At 37.6% G+C, this 14,115-nt stretch overlaps 1 protein-coding gene, 1 non-coding gene and 1 pseudogene across 5 annotated transcripts in view; 2 read left to right on the forward strand and 1 right to left on the reverse strand.

The window, feature by feature from the left end:
• Nucleotides 1–14,115, forward strand: part of UBE2E2 (ubiquitin conjugating enzyme E2 E2) — a 377,267-nt gene that overhangs the window by 265,218 nt on the left and 97,934 nt on the right. The window lies entirely within an intron of this gene.
• Nucleotides 7,319–7,422, reverse strand: LOC118547812 (U6 spliceosomal RNA). Its single transcript, XR_004923281.1, has one exon. It is a non-coding gene; the product is annotated as a U6 spliceosomal RNA (small nuclear RNA).
• On the forward strand, nt 12,365–12,505 carry LOC144380270 (U2 spliceosomal RNA; annotated as a pseudogene).

Here is a 14,115-nt window from a genome sequence, read left to right on the forward strand (position 1 = left end):
ACCCCAATACTATGCATTTTATATAATACATTTAAAAACATTATTCTGAGAAGAGGTCCATATGCTTCACCCAACTGCCAAATGAGTCATGGAACAAAAAGAGATTAAGAACTTCTGATTTAAATGGAAAGAGATGGGGTCTCTAAATTAGTAAGAACAGAGTGCCTTTTCCCTACTCTGTCAGCATACATTGAAAATGGTTTGAGCAAGAAATTAACTTTTGTTGCATTTAAATGAAAATGATAAAAAAAAAAAAGAAATTTTAAAAACTTATAATGGAGGTAAGATCTTACTTGATTTCATTCAAATACTTTTATAGAAAGAACTTTATAGTTTTCTGAATGTTTCGGTAGCTTTCTGTTATTCAAAATCAATTTACGTGGTCTTCCCTGATTATCTCCAGGAGTCAAAAGAAACACCAACCCGTCTTCAATTTTTGTGGTTGGGCAGACTAGGCCAGACTGAATATTTATGTTACATGCCTGAGCCACACAGTGATTCCGGTTTTTACTTTACAATGTAAGTCTGGTTCAAAGTGCTCTTTCGACTGTGTGGATATCAGACAGAAGTAAGTCCATTTCTGTACATTTTAGCACATTTTTTTATAGTCTTCTATCACACACAAAAAAATCCCTCATGAGATTATGATCTAATTGTAGTTATGAACTTTATTACTGAAGGGCACTTTAGAGGGTATCTAACCTACCATCCTCATCTTTATAAGAGTAAACTGAGGACCAGAAAAGTTTCGATTTGTACATGGTCAGATTTACCGATGGTCACACAACCAAGGTGGCAGTCTTGGCTCAAACTGTGCTGTTTCCACACATGTGATGCTAACATTGTGCTAAACCTCAGTCTTCCATCACCCTTCCTTCTCTCCTACTGCCTTCCTGTCACAGTAGAAGTTTCGATGCTTCTGTCTGTGATTTCATCCTCCCTCTTGCCTGCGTACTTTGTATTCCATCCCCTCTGGCCTCCTCTTCAAGCCACATTCCTTTCTGCCCCTTCCCATCCAGACTTCCAGAAAGAGAAACACATTGTCTCTCTTTTAATCTTGTTTATTGTGCATTCCTTCCTTAATCCACAACCCACAATGCCAGACATTTCACTTAAACTGCTCTTCTCAAAGTCACGAACATCAGTTTTCACTGAAACTGATGGCCCATTCTCAATGTTATTTTCTCTGCCATTCTGCAGTATGTTACACTGTTGACTTCTTTTTTTCCCCTTCAAGTGCTTTCCTCTCAGGCTCTGTAATACCATGCTCTCCTGACTTTCCTCATTTGGTTCCTCATCTTAGGCCATACTTTTAAATGTCCATGAGTGTTTCTCATAAGAACATCCTCCTAATGTCTCCCTGTTTTCACTGCTGATTTTCTCATAACCTGATGTACTCCTGGGGCTCTGAAGACGCACTGTGTACTGTTTTCTCACAAATCTAGTCTGCAACAGCTCTTTCACCTATTAAATTTCGTACTTGGCTGGGCATCAGCACCTGGGCGTACTATAGGCCCTTCAAATTCAGCATGTTCCTTTTGTGTCTTGGCTCCAGAATTCAGACTTGTTCCAGGGCCCTGTCATTACCACCATCATCTTCTACCTTGAGTACTGTATAGCCTCCTAACTGGTCTTACGTCCCCAGTCTAGCCCCTTCCTCACTGCTGTCAGAGTGGTCTTTCTAAAATGAAAATATGTTCATATTCACTTCTCTTTCTAAAAGCTATTCGTGATTCCATTGCCCTCAGGGTAAGTCCAGTGTAGCCGTGCATCAGAGGTGCTTTCGTGATCTGGCCCTGCTTACCTTTCCTGCCTCACCCTTTGCCATATAGCACCATACAGTGCCTAGTTTTCTGCAAGAAACTTCCTCTTGTCTGCTGCCTCCTGCACTTGGCCTATGCTCTTCCCCTCCCTGCCTTTCTCTCCCTGCCTTTCCTTCCACTCTCCCCTACTCTTGGATAACTTCTTTGAATCTCTCAGATCTCATCTCTCAAAAGCTGGTTGGGGAACCTTTTCTCTCTGCTTCCATAAGCACTCTGTACTTATTCCTATTACACAGCATTTATCATAGTACATTGTAATTGTTCCTTAACGTGTCTGTCTTCTCCCCTTATTTGGTAAGACTCGAGAAGAGCAGCTGTGTCTTACCACCATGCCCCCAGGATCTAGCATTGCATTTTCTTTTAATGGATGAATTAATATACCCTTGGTTATAATAAAGACATTTTGTTTTCTTCACTTCAGTGGAACTAAAGCTAGGCTACAACTAGCCTTTGGGATCCACACCATATTTGGGATCCATACCTTATTGGTGAGACTTCAGCCCTCTGAAAAACTAAATAATTATATAAGCTCTGTTGGATCTTTGAAATAAATAAAATAGTCCTTTTCCAGGCTAGTGAGTTGTAATAAGGAAACACAGATTTTCCAAAGTGTTAAATGTTTGAAAAGAACCTTACCTTCAGTAATTCTGTGAGAATTCCTAGGAAAATTTTCCAAGTTCTCTTTTTTCCCTTTAGGGCCTGGGAAAAGATTTTCTTTCTTTCTTAAGGCTGTGTGTGTAATTCTTTTCTTTACCTCATGCATCTGGTTACAGTGACTTTGAATTAATTATAATGAATAAATGAGAAACAAAAGAATCAAATGACCTTTATTATACAAATACATCTGTACTTAAATGTTACCTAAGAACAGGTGGCTAAACCTCAGAAGACCCACAAATTTATCTGGTGAGCAAATTGTGAATATAAAACATTATCTTACTATTTTTTGTTTTCTAGATGTAATGCCTAAAATTCCAATTAACATAGTTGTTAATTATCCAGCCACTGAGACAAATAGCTTTTAAATCTACCTTTGTTACTTATATGCAGAGGAACATAGCATTTTAATGTTCATGAATGCTGTCAATGAGTTTAAAGAAGGGTAGTAGTAATACACTTAAAAACCTCTCTAATACAACCCAGTGTATGTATTCTATAGGTGTTCTCTTTCACCTTCTTGGTTACCACCCGGGACCTGGGTTCTCTTGCTCAGTGTCTTTTTCTCTGTTTGGCCCCTTTCTGGTCCACACCAGCCTCTGGTATCTTCTTCCCATAAGTTTCCTTCTTAGGAGTAAGCCTGTGATAATTATCTTTGTTTCCTTGCCTTTACATTATCATCATGGGAGGTATATTTTTATCTGGTCATCATTGCTTTGCTCAGAGAACTGATGTTTTTCAAGCTCTCTTGATATCTCTGTTAGAGTATCAGAAAGGCCAATCAAACCTAACAGGATCTCATCTCGATTTTTCTGTTCTTGGTATGCTTCTTAGTTTCACTGTTCTTACTTCCTGAAAGTAAGCATTCTCAGAGCTTCTATCTCTGAAACCATTTTTCTAAGTGAAGTCTTTTAGCAGCATTGTTAGGAAGAGTAATCACCCATTCTCTTTTCAGTTCTCCCTTAATATATTTCTCTTGGTCTCTATTTGTAACTTCATTATAGTTAAATTGAATAAAATGAATTTCTTAAAATTCTAATCAATAAATCAAAACTTAAATCAGTTAGGGTTTATGTTGGAGCAGGAACCTGCCAAGATATGAGTGTGGGCTTTCTCAAGAGTTTATTTTTAAAGCATGATTAACCATGAAAGGGAAACAGATCTCAATTGTTTTGTGCTGGATTTTTTCAGTTAGACATGCAACTCTCTTTGAAATCCATGTGAGCCAAGTTTACAAACATAGTAGCAGGTCTTTAATATTTTCCTGGCATTGAGACTATTCTAGTAAAAGGAAGAACACATTTATATATGTTTATTCTAAGAGAAATATGCTTATATGTGATATCATAACTACCAAAACATAGACCCTTCTCCTCAACTTCTGCTTACCTTAATTGCTGTACAAGGCCACTAAGTTGGCAAGCTGAGCATTAGAGGTGAACCTGTGAATACTTTTTTTTTTTTTTTAAAGATTTTATTTATTTATTTGAGAGAGAGAGAGAGCACAAGAGGGGGGAGCGGGAGAGGGAGAAGCAGACTCCTTGCTGAGCAGGGAGCCCGATGTGGGACTCAATCCCGGGACTCCAGGATCATGACCTGAGCCGAAGGCAGTCACTTAACCAACTGAGCCACCCAGGCGCCCAGAGGTGAACCTGTGAATACTTTTAATGTGTCTACAACAAATTGAGTCTTTTTGAACAAGCATGAGTTGATTTGTCATTTGCCATCTAAATAAGAGTCTAAATTTAAACTTAGAGGATTACTTTCCCTGTGTGACTTTTTGGGCTTTCAGAATGAACTGCCAACCCAAGCAGAAGCATGGAATACCCAAGGATTCCCATTCACTATATGAGTTATCTATTTTATAGTATTTGAAGTTCACATGCTTCTTCCTTCCCTTTCCATATTGTTTTCTGCATTCCCTAAATAACCCAGCAAACAGATTTTCTTTGTAAAGTCGATTTTTGTTCCTTTTCCAACATATTTTTTTCGATATTGGTTTGTTTTTCTGTCTGCTACCTGGTGGGATTATTACCTGTCTTCTGAGGTTCTTGTTTGTTGCTGTTGTTTTTGAAATTTAAGAAATAGTGTTGGTGTTTTGACAGTTCAAATATTTTCTTAATACTGATAGTACTTCTATGGGCAAAGACATTGAATGTATTTATTATGCTTGATACTGTAAGATTTATGAAACTGGCAGTAGAAAACCACTAAAAGATACTGACCCACAATTTAAATTCAATGAATCTAAAATCATTTGATTTTTCATTCTGCTATGTTCAATGTTTAATAAACTTTTGTTATAATACATCTATGTATACTATAAAAGCTGCTACCTACATCATACATAAAGTTATAGGAATAATCAAATTGGAATGTTCTGACATTAACTGATAAGTTCCCGAGTTTATTATTTCCAACTGTGTTGATTTAACTCTGGAAGTTTGTGTGTTAAATTCCTTATTATTTCTTTTACTAAAAACATTTTCTGTCTAGTGCAGCTGAAGAGGTGTAATCTTTAACAGAATTGTAATTTAAGAAATTACATTGTGAATATATAGCATGCTCTGGTCCTAACCAGTGTAATTGTGTTTGCAGTGAATAAATTGTTAACCTAAAATAGAAAGAACTCTTACATGGATTAGGATAGTTTTTCTCGATATTTTGCAAATCCTTAGCCAGCTATAAACATACAACTAAATATGATTACAGTTCACAGAGAAAACAGTCTATCATGTGCTAATATATTTTTAGGAGCTTTTACATAATTGTTTTTGGAGTGGGAAAATACAACTTATAGAAGTAGATAAATTTCGTAAAGTAATACCTAAATGTTCCATATATGTGTGTTAGGTTTTGTTTTGTTTTGTTTTTAAAAATAATTTGGAGGGCGCCTGGGTGGCTCAGTTGGTTAAGCGACTGCCTTCGGCTCAGGTCATGATCCTGGAGTCCCGGGATCGAGTCCCACATCAGGCTCCCTGCTCAGCAGGGAGTCTGCTTCTCCCTCTGACCCTCCTCCCTCTCATGCTCTCTGTCTCTCATTCTCTCTCTCACAAATAAATAAAATCTTAAAAAAAAAATAAAAATAAAAATAATTTGGAATCACTGCCTTTACCAAACCTATTTTATTGCTCCCCATTAGTTCTCACCATCAGACTGGGTGTTTATTTGCTTAGTGTTATCTTCTCATAAATTCCATGAACATAAGAGTTTGGTTTTGTTTGATGCTAAATCTGCATTACCTATGTGACCGACACATAGAAGAAGCTTAGAATATATTTGTTGAATACATGAATAAATAAACAAGTAAATTGATTTCATTTACATCATTTTTTTCTTTTTATTTAACATATTTTAAGCATTTCTTTATGTTATTAAAGAGTAAAACACCTTTTTTAAGAAGAAATCATGGTACGCTAAAGCAATTAAATGTAAATCAAATCTGATGGAGATGTTTTAGTTACTGGGGGAGGGCAGAGGGAGAGAGAATCTTAAGCAGACTCCCTGCTGAGCACAGAGCCAGAAGGGGACTCCGTCCCCGGACCCTGAGATCATGACCTGAGCCGAAACCAAGAGTTGGCTGCTTAACCGACTGTGCCACCCAGGCGCCCCTGCTCTGCTTTTTACATATTAAAGAATATATTTTATCTAAACAAAATTAGATTTTATATTCATCAGGGCTTGAACTGGAATAGGACAAGAAAATTCAATTCTGCTAGCTTTTAAAAATATAATAGTAAATTGTAAGTCTATTCTGTCACATTTTAGTGGTCTCAGACCTAGTTTTTACTCCTACTCTCTTACCTTTCTTTTATCTCCTACTGCCTTGTTTCTCTCTTTTTTCTTTTCTTCCTTCTTCTCATATATATATTTATATATGCCCAAGAGTAAGTGAGAGGATAAATGGTCAGATGTGCAGGTATCCTGGAGTAACTAACTGTTGCTCAGTCAATCCCACTTCTTTCTCAGGTCTCTCAGACATTCTCCTTCTTATCAGTTTCCATTCTTATCAAAACAGACATTTGATAGGCAGGTATAACAAGGAAAGTTTGGGACTACAATATTAAAAAGTAGCTTTACTATCTGTCAGTAGTTATATTGGAGCTATGGTGCTGTCAGCGATGCATTCTCCCCTGCTTACTTACAGGACGTTACAGGAATGGATATCTGCACAGTTTTGATAAGTCACCATTGAGCAAATCTTAACTATTTCTAGGGGGTTGTTTCATTTCTCTTGAATTCAACTGACATATTTGCTTCAAACAAAATCTTGAATGACACAGCCTGTCTATAGTCTTCAGATAAAGGGGAGAGGGGTTTGAGAAGGTACTTTGGATTCCTAAAATGTCATGATCTCATTCACTGGAAAGTAGCCATTGGCATCCCAGCTAACTTTTCTTTTACTGTATGTCCACTTTCCCTGAGCTTAGTAACATGAATAAATAACTAATATACCATGAAGGGGTTGAGGGTCTGGGGAGCAAAGGATCAAGCAAACTGAATTCGTACACGTAGAGCACATCTAGTTGAAATATCCCCACGCTCACCTCTCCCTATGCCCCTCCTCCCCAGAAAGCAAGTAATTTTAATGTTGGTATTCTACTGATATTTTTGGTGAGTGATTAATAGAACTGGAATGTAGCTAATGGAAAGCGTTTGGCAGTATTTTGGGGAAACTTCCATGTAGAGAGATGAGTAGTCATATTTAACATTTAAAACTTAAACATATTGTGCAAGATGAACATTTGTACGTATAGAAGGTTTTTTAAAGGAAACTTGAGAAAGACATTGCTTTTGTCGTTTTGCGTGTCAGTTTTTAGATTAACTTTTTTTTTTTTTTAAATATGGAACGCCTCACAAATTTGTGTGGCATCGTTGTGCAGAGGCCATGCTAATCGCTGTATAGTTCCAATTTTAGTATATGTGATGCCAGAGTGAGCACAAATTAACTTTTATTTTGGAATAATTTTAGATTTACAGCAAAGTTGCAAAGATAGTACCAAATATTTCCATAACACCTCACTTTCTCTACTTAAATTTTTGTTTTATTACAAGCGTAGGTCAAAGATACTGTGGGTTTGATTCCAGACCACTGTAGTAAAGCAAATATCGTAATAGAGTGAGTCAAATTAATTTTTTAATTTCCTAGTGCATATACAAGTAATGTTTACACTATGCTATAGCCTATTAAGTGTGCAATAACATTATGTCTAAAAAAAACAATGTACATACTTTAATTAAAAGATATTTTATTGCTTAAAAAATGCTAACCATCATCTGAACTTTCAGGGAATTGATCTTTTTGCTGGTGGAGGGTCTTGCCTTTTCTTGATGGCTGCTGACTAATGGGTGGCAGTTATTGAAGGTTGGGGTGGCTGTGGCAGTTTCTTAAAATAAGATGACAGTGAAGTTTGCTGCATCTGTTGACTCTTCCTTTCACGAACAATTTCTCTGTAGCACACAATGCTGCCTGATAGCATTTTACTCACAGTAGAACTTCTTTCAAAATTGGAGTCAGTTCTCTCAAACCCTGCCACTGCTTTATCAACTCAGTTTATGTAGGATTCTAAATTCTTTGTTGTCATTTCAACAGTCTTCCCAGCATCTTCACCAGAGGTAAATTCATCTCAAGAAACCACTTTCTTTGCTCATCCATAAGAAATAACTCCTTATCTGTTAAAAGTTTTAACATGAGAATGCAGCAATTCAGTCCCGTCTTCAGGCTCCACTTCTAATTCTAGTTCTCTTGCTGTTTCCACCATATCTGCCGTGACTTCCCCCATTGAAGTCTTGAATCCCTCAAAGTCATCCATGAGGGTTGTCTTGTTCATGTTGATATTTTGACCTCTTCCCATGAATCATGAATGTTCTTAATGACATTTAGAATCATGAATTCTTTCTAGAAGGTTTTCAATTTACTTTGCCCAGATCCATCAGAGGAATCATTATCTATGGCAGGGGTAACCTTACAAAATGTATTTCTTAAGTAATAAGACTTGAAAGTCAAAATGACTCCTGATTCATGGGCTGCAGAATGGATGTTGTGTTAGCAGATCTGAAAACAACATTAATCTTATTGGAAATCTCCATCAAGCTCTTAGGTGACCAGGTGCATTGTCAGTGAGCAATAATAATTTGAAAGGAATCATTTTTTTCTGAACAGTAGGTCTCAACAGTGGAACTTAAAATATTCAGTAAAACATGTTGTAAATAGATGAGCTGTCATGTAAGCTTTGTTGTTCCATTTATACAGCACAGGCAGAGTAGGTTTAACATAAATGTGTAAAAGCCCTAGGACCTTTAGAATGGTCAGTGAGTGGGCGCTTGGGTGGCTCAGTCATTAAGCATCTGCCTTCGGCTCAGGTCATGATTCCAGGGTCCTGAGATCGAGCCCCACATTGGGCTCCCTGCTCCACGGGAAGCCTGCTTCTCCCTCTCCCACTCCCCCTGCTTGTGTTCCATCTCTCGTACTGTCTCTCTCTGTCAAATAAATAAATAAATAAAATCTTTAAAAAAAAAAAAAAGAATGGTCAGTGAGTATTGGCTTCAACTTAAAGTCACCAACTGCATTAGCCTGGACCAAGAGAGCCAGCCTATCTTTTAAATCTTTGAAGTCAAGCCATTGACTTTTTCTCTCCAACTATGAAAGTTTTACATGACATCTTTTTCCAATATAAGGCTGTTTCATCTACATTGAAAATCTGTTGTTTAATGTAGCCATCTTTATCAATTATCTTATCTAGATCTGGATCACTTGCTGCAGCTTCTGCATGAGCATTTGCTGATTCACCTTGCTCTTTTATGTTATAGAGACGGCTTCTTCAACCTCCTGAACCAACCTCTGCTAGCGTCCAACTTTTCTTCTGCAGCTTCCTCCCCTCTCTCAACTGAAGAGAGTTACAGCCTTGCTCTGGACTAGGCTTTGGCTTAACAGAAGGTTGTGGCTGGTTTGATCCTCTATCTGGACCACTAAATTTTCTCCATATCAGCAATTGGGCTGTTTCGCTTTGTCATCATTCGTGTGTTCACTGGACCAGCACTTTTAATTTTCTTTAAGAACTTTCCCTTTGCACTCAAAACTTGGCTGCTTTCTGCAGGAGGCCTAGCTTTCAACCTGTCTCAGCTTTTGACACGCCTTCCTCACTAAATTTAATCATTTCTAGCTTTTAATTTAAAGTGAGAGATGTGCAACTCTTCCTTTTATGTGAACACATAGAGGCCATTGTAGGGTTATTAATTGGCCTAATTTTATTACTGTTGTGTCTCAGGGAATAGGGAGGCCCACAGAGAGGGAGAGAGAAAATGGCCAGTCAATAGACCAGTCAGAACACACAGTTTTGGGGCGCCTGGGTGGCTCAGTTGGTTAAGCGGCTGCCTTCGGCTCAGGTCATGATCCTGGGGTCCTGGGATCGAGCCCCGCGTCCAGCTCCCTGCTCAGCGGAGAGCCTGCTTCTCCCTCTGCCTGCCACGCTGCCTACTTGTGCTCTCTCAGTATCTCTCTGTCAAATAAATAAAATCTTTAAAAAAAAAAAGAACACACACAATTTTTATTGATTAAGTGTGTTGTCTCATATGGGTGTGGTCATGGTGCTCCCAAAACAACTAAAATAGTAATATCAAAGAGCACTGATCACTATAACAAATATAATAATAATGGGAAAGTTTGAAATATTGGGAAAATTACCAAAATGTGACTCAGACACAAAGTGAGCACATGCCGTTGGAAAAAATGGTGCTGACTAACTTGAGACCTTAAATTTATAAAAAATGTAGTATCTGCAAAGTGCTATAAAGCAAAGCATAATAAAATGAGATATGCCTGTATTTAAAAAAAAAAAAGAATGGAGCATAAAAAGGCACAACTACTAAACAATATGGTATCCTGGATGGAATCCTGGAACAGAAAAAGGACATTAGATAAAAACTAAGGAAATCTAAATAAACTAAGGACTTTAATAATAATAATATATCAATCTTGACTCATTACTTTTGACAAATGTACTATACTAATGTAAAATGTTAATAAGAGAGGAAACTGGCTATAAGGTATATGAGGACTATGTACTATTTACCTTTGCAATGTTACTATAAATTTAAAATTTATTTAAAATTAAAAGATTTAAAATAAAATATAATCCCATCCCCCCCCAAAAGTTAACTATATGTTTATTAAGTATCTATTCTGCCCTCAACACTTCTTGGTCACTGTTAAAAGTGTCAATTCCTTGGTGAGCGCTATGAATTGTGTAAGACTGATGAATCACAGACTTGGACCCCTGAAACAAATAATACATTATATGTTAATTTAAATTTTTTTTTCCTTTTCATTTTTTTTTGTTTTTTTAAAAAAAAAGAAAGAAAACACAAAGTCCTTCTTGGAGAAATTTAAAAAAAAAAAAGTGTCAATTCTTTGTGAAATCACATTGAATCCAAAAATGCTCTTTTAGGTACTGGGTTCCAGATACCATTGTAGCTGACAAGGATGCAAAGAAGAGTAAGACATAGTACCTGCCCCCAAGGGACTCCAGTCTGCTGAAGGCTGAGAACAACATAGCCTAGGTTAGTGCTGTCACGGAGACAGAAGTCATGGCCTATGGGAAACCAGGGATAGGGATCATTTATTTTGCTGGGGCTGGAATGAAACCAAGTGTTAGAAAATGGCTAACTCTGAGAAAAATACAATAGACTGAATACCGAAGGAAATTTAAACAAATATCTGACAATTTGAGGGTGGTAGCAAGAATATAGGGACATTCAGAAGAAACCAGAGTAGTGAGAACTGTTTTCCAGTGGTGACTACAAATAGAACTGTAAAATTTTTGGGCGCCTGGGTGGCTCAGTTGGTTAAGCGACTGCCTTCGGCTCAGGTCATGATCCTGGAGTCCCGGGATCGAGTCCCGCATCGGGCTCCCTGCTCAGCAGGGAGTCTGCTTCTCCCTCTGACCCTCCCCCCTCTCATGTGCTCTCTCTCTCTCTCTCAAATAAATAAATAAAAAATAAATAAAAATAAAAAAAGAACTGTAAAATTTTTAATCCCAGCAGGAAACAAGTTCAGTATAAGCCAACACTTTTCTTATATCAAAAATTGATGTGATACAGGAAAATATTAAGAATATAACCTACAAGGGGCGCCTGGGTGGCTCAGCCGTTAAGCGTCTGCCTTCGGCTCAGGTCATGGTCCCAGGGTCCTGGGATCGAGCCCCGCATCGGTCTCCCTGCTCCGCGGGAGGCCTGCTTCTCCCTCTCCCACTCCCCCTGCTTGTGCTCCCTCTCTCGCTGTGTCTCTCTCTGTCAAATAAATAAATAAAATCTTTAAAAAAAAAAAAAAAGAATATAACCTACAAGAACAAAAAAATAGTATTCTTGTTCTCCCAAATGAGAAGCTGGTCTATACCAAAATAGCAAATCCAATTCTGTTCTCATTTGGTCACCCTTTTACCTGTTATGTACAAAAAGTCATCTTTAGTTAGATAGACCAAAAATTAGAGAAGATTCAGAGAACCAAAAGAAGCATAAATGAAACTAAAGCCATTTTAAAAGCCACAAAATTGCTTCTACCTTCCTAATTCCCAGTAATTAAAAGGTCTATAGGAGAAGGGCACTGACAATAATGGTTTTTTGAACAGAGGTAAAGGAAAAGACCTTAAATTTAGCAAAATATAATTAAGTGCAAGAAAAATTTCCTAACTTGAAGAATTAAACATACATACTTTAAAGTCAGTAATGGGAGGAAACTGCCCTCCTTGATTTAGGGAGATGTCCTGCCCTTTGGTGGAGGTCTAGAAACAGAGATAATTGTTTATAGCTAAAGAGGGTACTCTTTGGTTCAAATATGATACTAGATATTAACAGTGTATTAGCAAGTATATAAAATAGTAACGACTATCGCTTCTCGGCCTTTTGGCTAAGATCAAGTGTAGTATCTGTTCTTATCAGCTTAAAATAGTAACGACTGTTTAGTGATCTTAACACATAAATATGACAGCTACATTAGATTTGGGTTCCCAACGGAAAATCAAATCCATCAAAAGCAAAGAATCCCAGCTGTCATAAGCACTTGACAGATTCAAAGAAGATAGGGATTTCCTGTAATCTATTCTATTCTCAATCTTTTGTTTCAGCTGTAACATGTCTATCCCTTCAAATGCTATTCCAGCCAGTCCACCTGTATCAGATGTATAATAACTTTTTATAAGTAGTAGCAGTTTTTTCTGTATATAGACAATACGAGTGACCATCTTTAGGAGTAATTGTTTTTCTTTAGAATCAGACTACTCTTACTTTTTTCATTTGAATTGATTACTGGGTGCTTTCAGAGCTTTGCTTTTCATATACTACATATATTATAGTCACACTATGTCCTTAGCATTTGTTTCAGTTTATAAAGAATACAATTAGCCTTTTTAATGCTTCAGTCACAATTAAATCTCCCCAAATGTTAGGAATTGGTCTTTCCAAGGCTGAAGAGGTGTTTTTAATTATTCATTCCTGGGTTTGTTTCTTACAGCAGCCTCAGCTGTGCTTTATTATTCAAAGGTTAATGCAAGCTGAGAAGTGGGTAAATTAAATCTGCTTGGCAGCCAACAACCCTACGTATTAGCAGACACTGTAAGATGGGGATGGGCAGTATAAGTTATTTCCACCATTGTAGCACTACAAAAAGCAAAAACCACTAAATCCCTCAAAGATAGCCTACACTGACAGGAATTATTACGGGATACTACAAATGGGTGGTTCTTAAATAACAGATCTTCAGTAAAATCTGTGTTTTGCTTACAGAGAGAGAAGGCAATGGCTGAAATCAGAAAGGTAATAGCTTTTGTAGAAAATTGATGTAGATACCATGACTAATGAACTTTGTATAATATTAAATCACTAAGTTGAGTGCTGGGAGTCACTTCTATAAGTGTTTTACAGGGGCAGACTGCAAAATCTCTCATGAAAGCAAGGGCATAATGTTCTTAGACAACTAGGCAATATGAAAGTGCTGTCATAGCTCCACCCCTCCAGTTACTGTGAGGAACGAAATGTTGCTAGAGCCTTTCATTTGCTTCCCTTTTATTTTATTTTTTTTAAGATTTCATTTATTTATTTGAGATATCTAGAGATACAGCGAGAGAGGAAACACAAGCAGGGGGAGTGGGAGAGGGAGAAGCAGGCTTCCCGCGGAGCAGGGAGCCCGATGCGGGGCTCAATCCCAGGACCCTGGGACCATGACCTGAGCTGAAGGCAGACGCTTAACGACTGAGCCACCCAGGTGCCTCTAGAGAATGAATTTTAAAGCCACTATTATACAGCATCTGAGAATTTGGACTTGGTGTAGTCTCAAGATGTTGTTATAGGATGGAACATGTAAAACTGAAGTTATTCTTTACTGAATTATTAACCAAGAAAGATGGGACTTAGCAGTCACTTGTCACTTTCTTTCATGAGCTCAGTATTGAGTAGGGAGAAGCATGAGAGACAGACATTAGTATACAAGGTGTCATACAGCAGGTCCAGAAAAGGGAAGTCAGACCCCCTAAATTTATTTCCATGTCTTGGGTCCAGGAGTAAAGGATGAGGTGAGCTTCAGGACCCTGATTCAGCTCTACTAGTTTCTCACCTCCCTGATAATATTAATAGCATAAATTTC

The sequence above is a fragment of the Halichoerus grypus genome, chromosome 1 (genome assembly GCF_964656455.1).
Source record: "Halichoerus grypus chromosome 1, mHalGry1.hap1.1, whole genome shotgun sequence".
Taxonomy (NCBI): Eukaryota; Metazoa; Chordata; class Mammalia; order Carnivora; family Phocidae; genus Halichoerus; species Halichoerus grypus.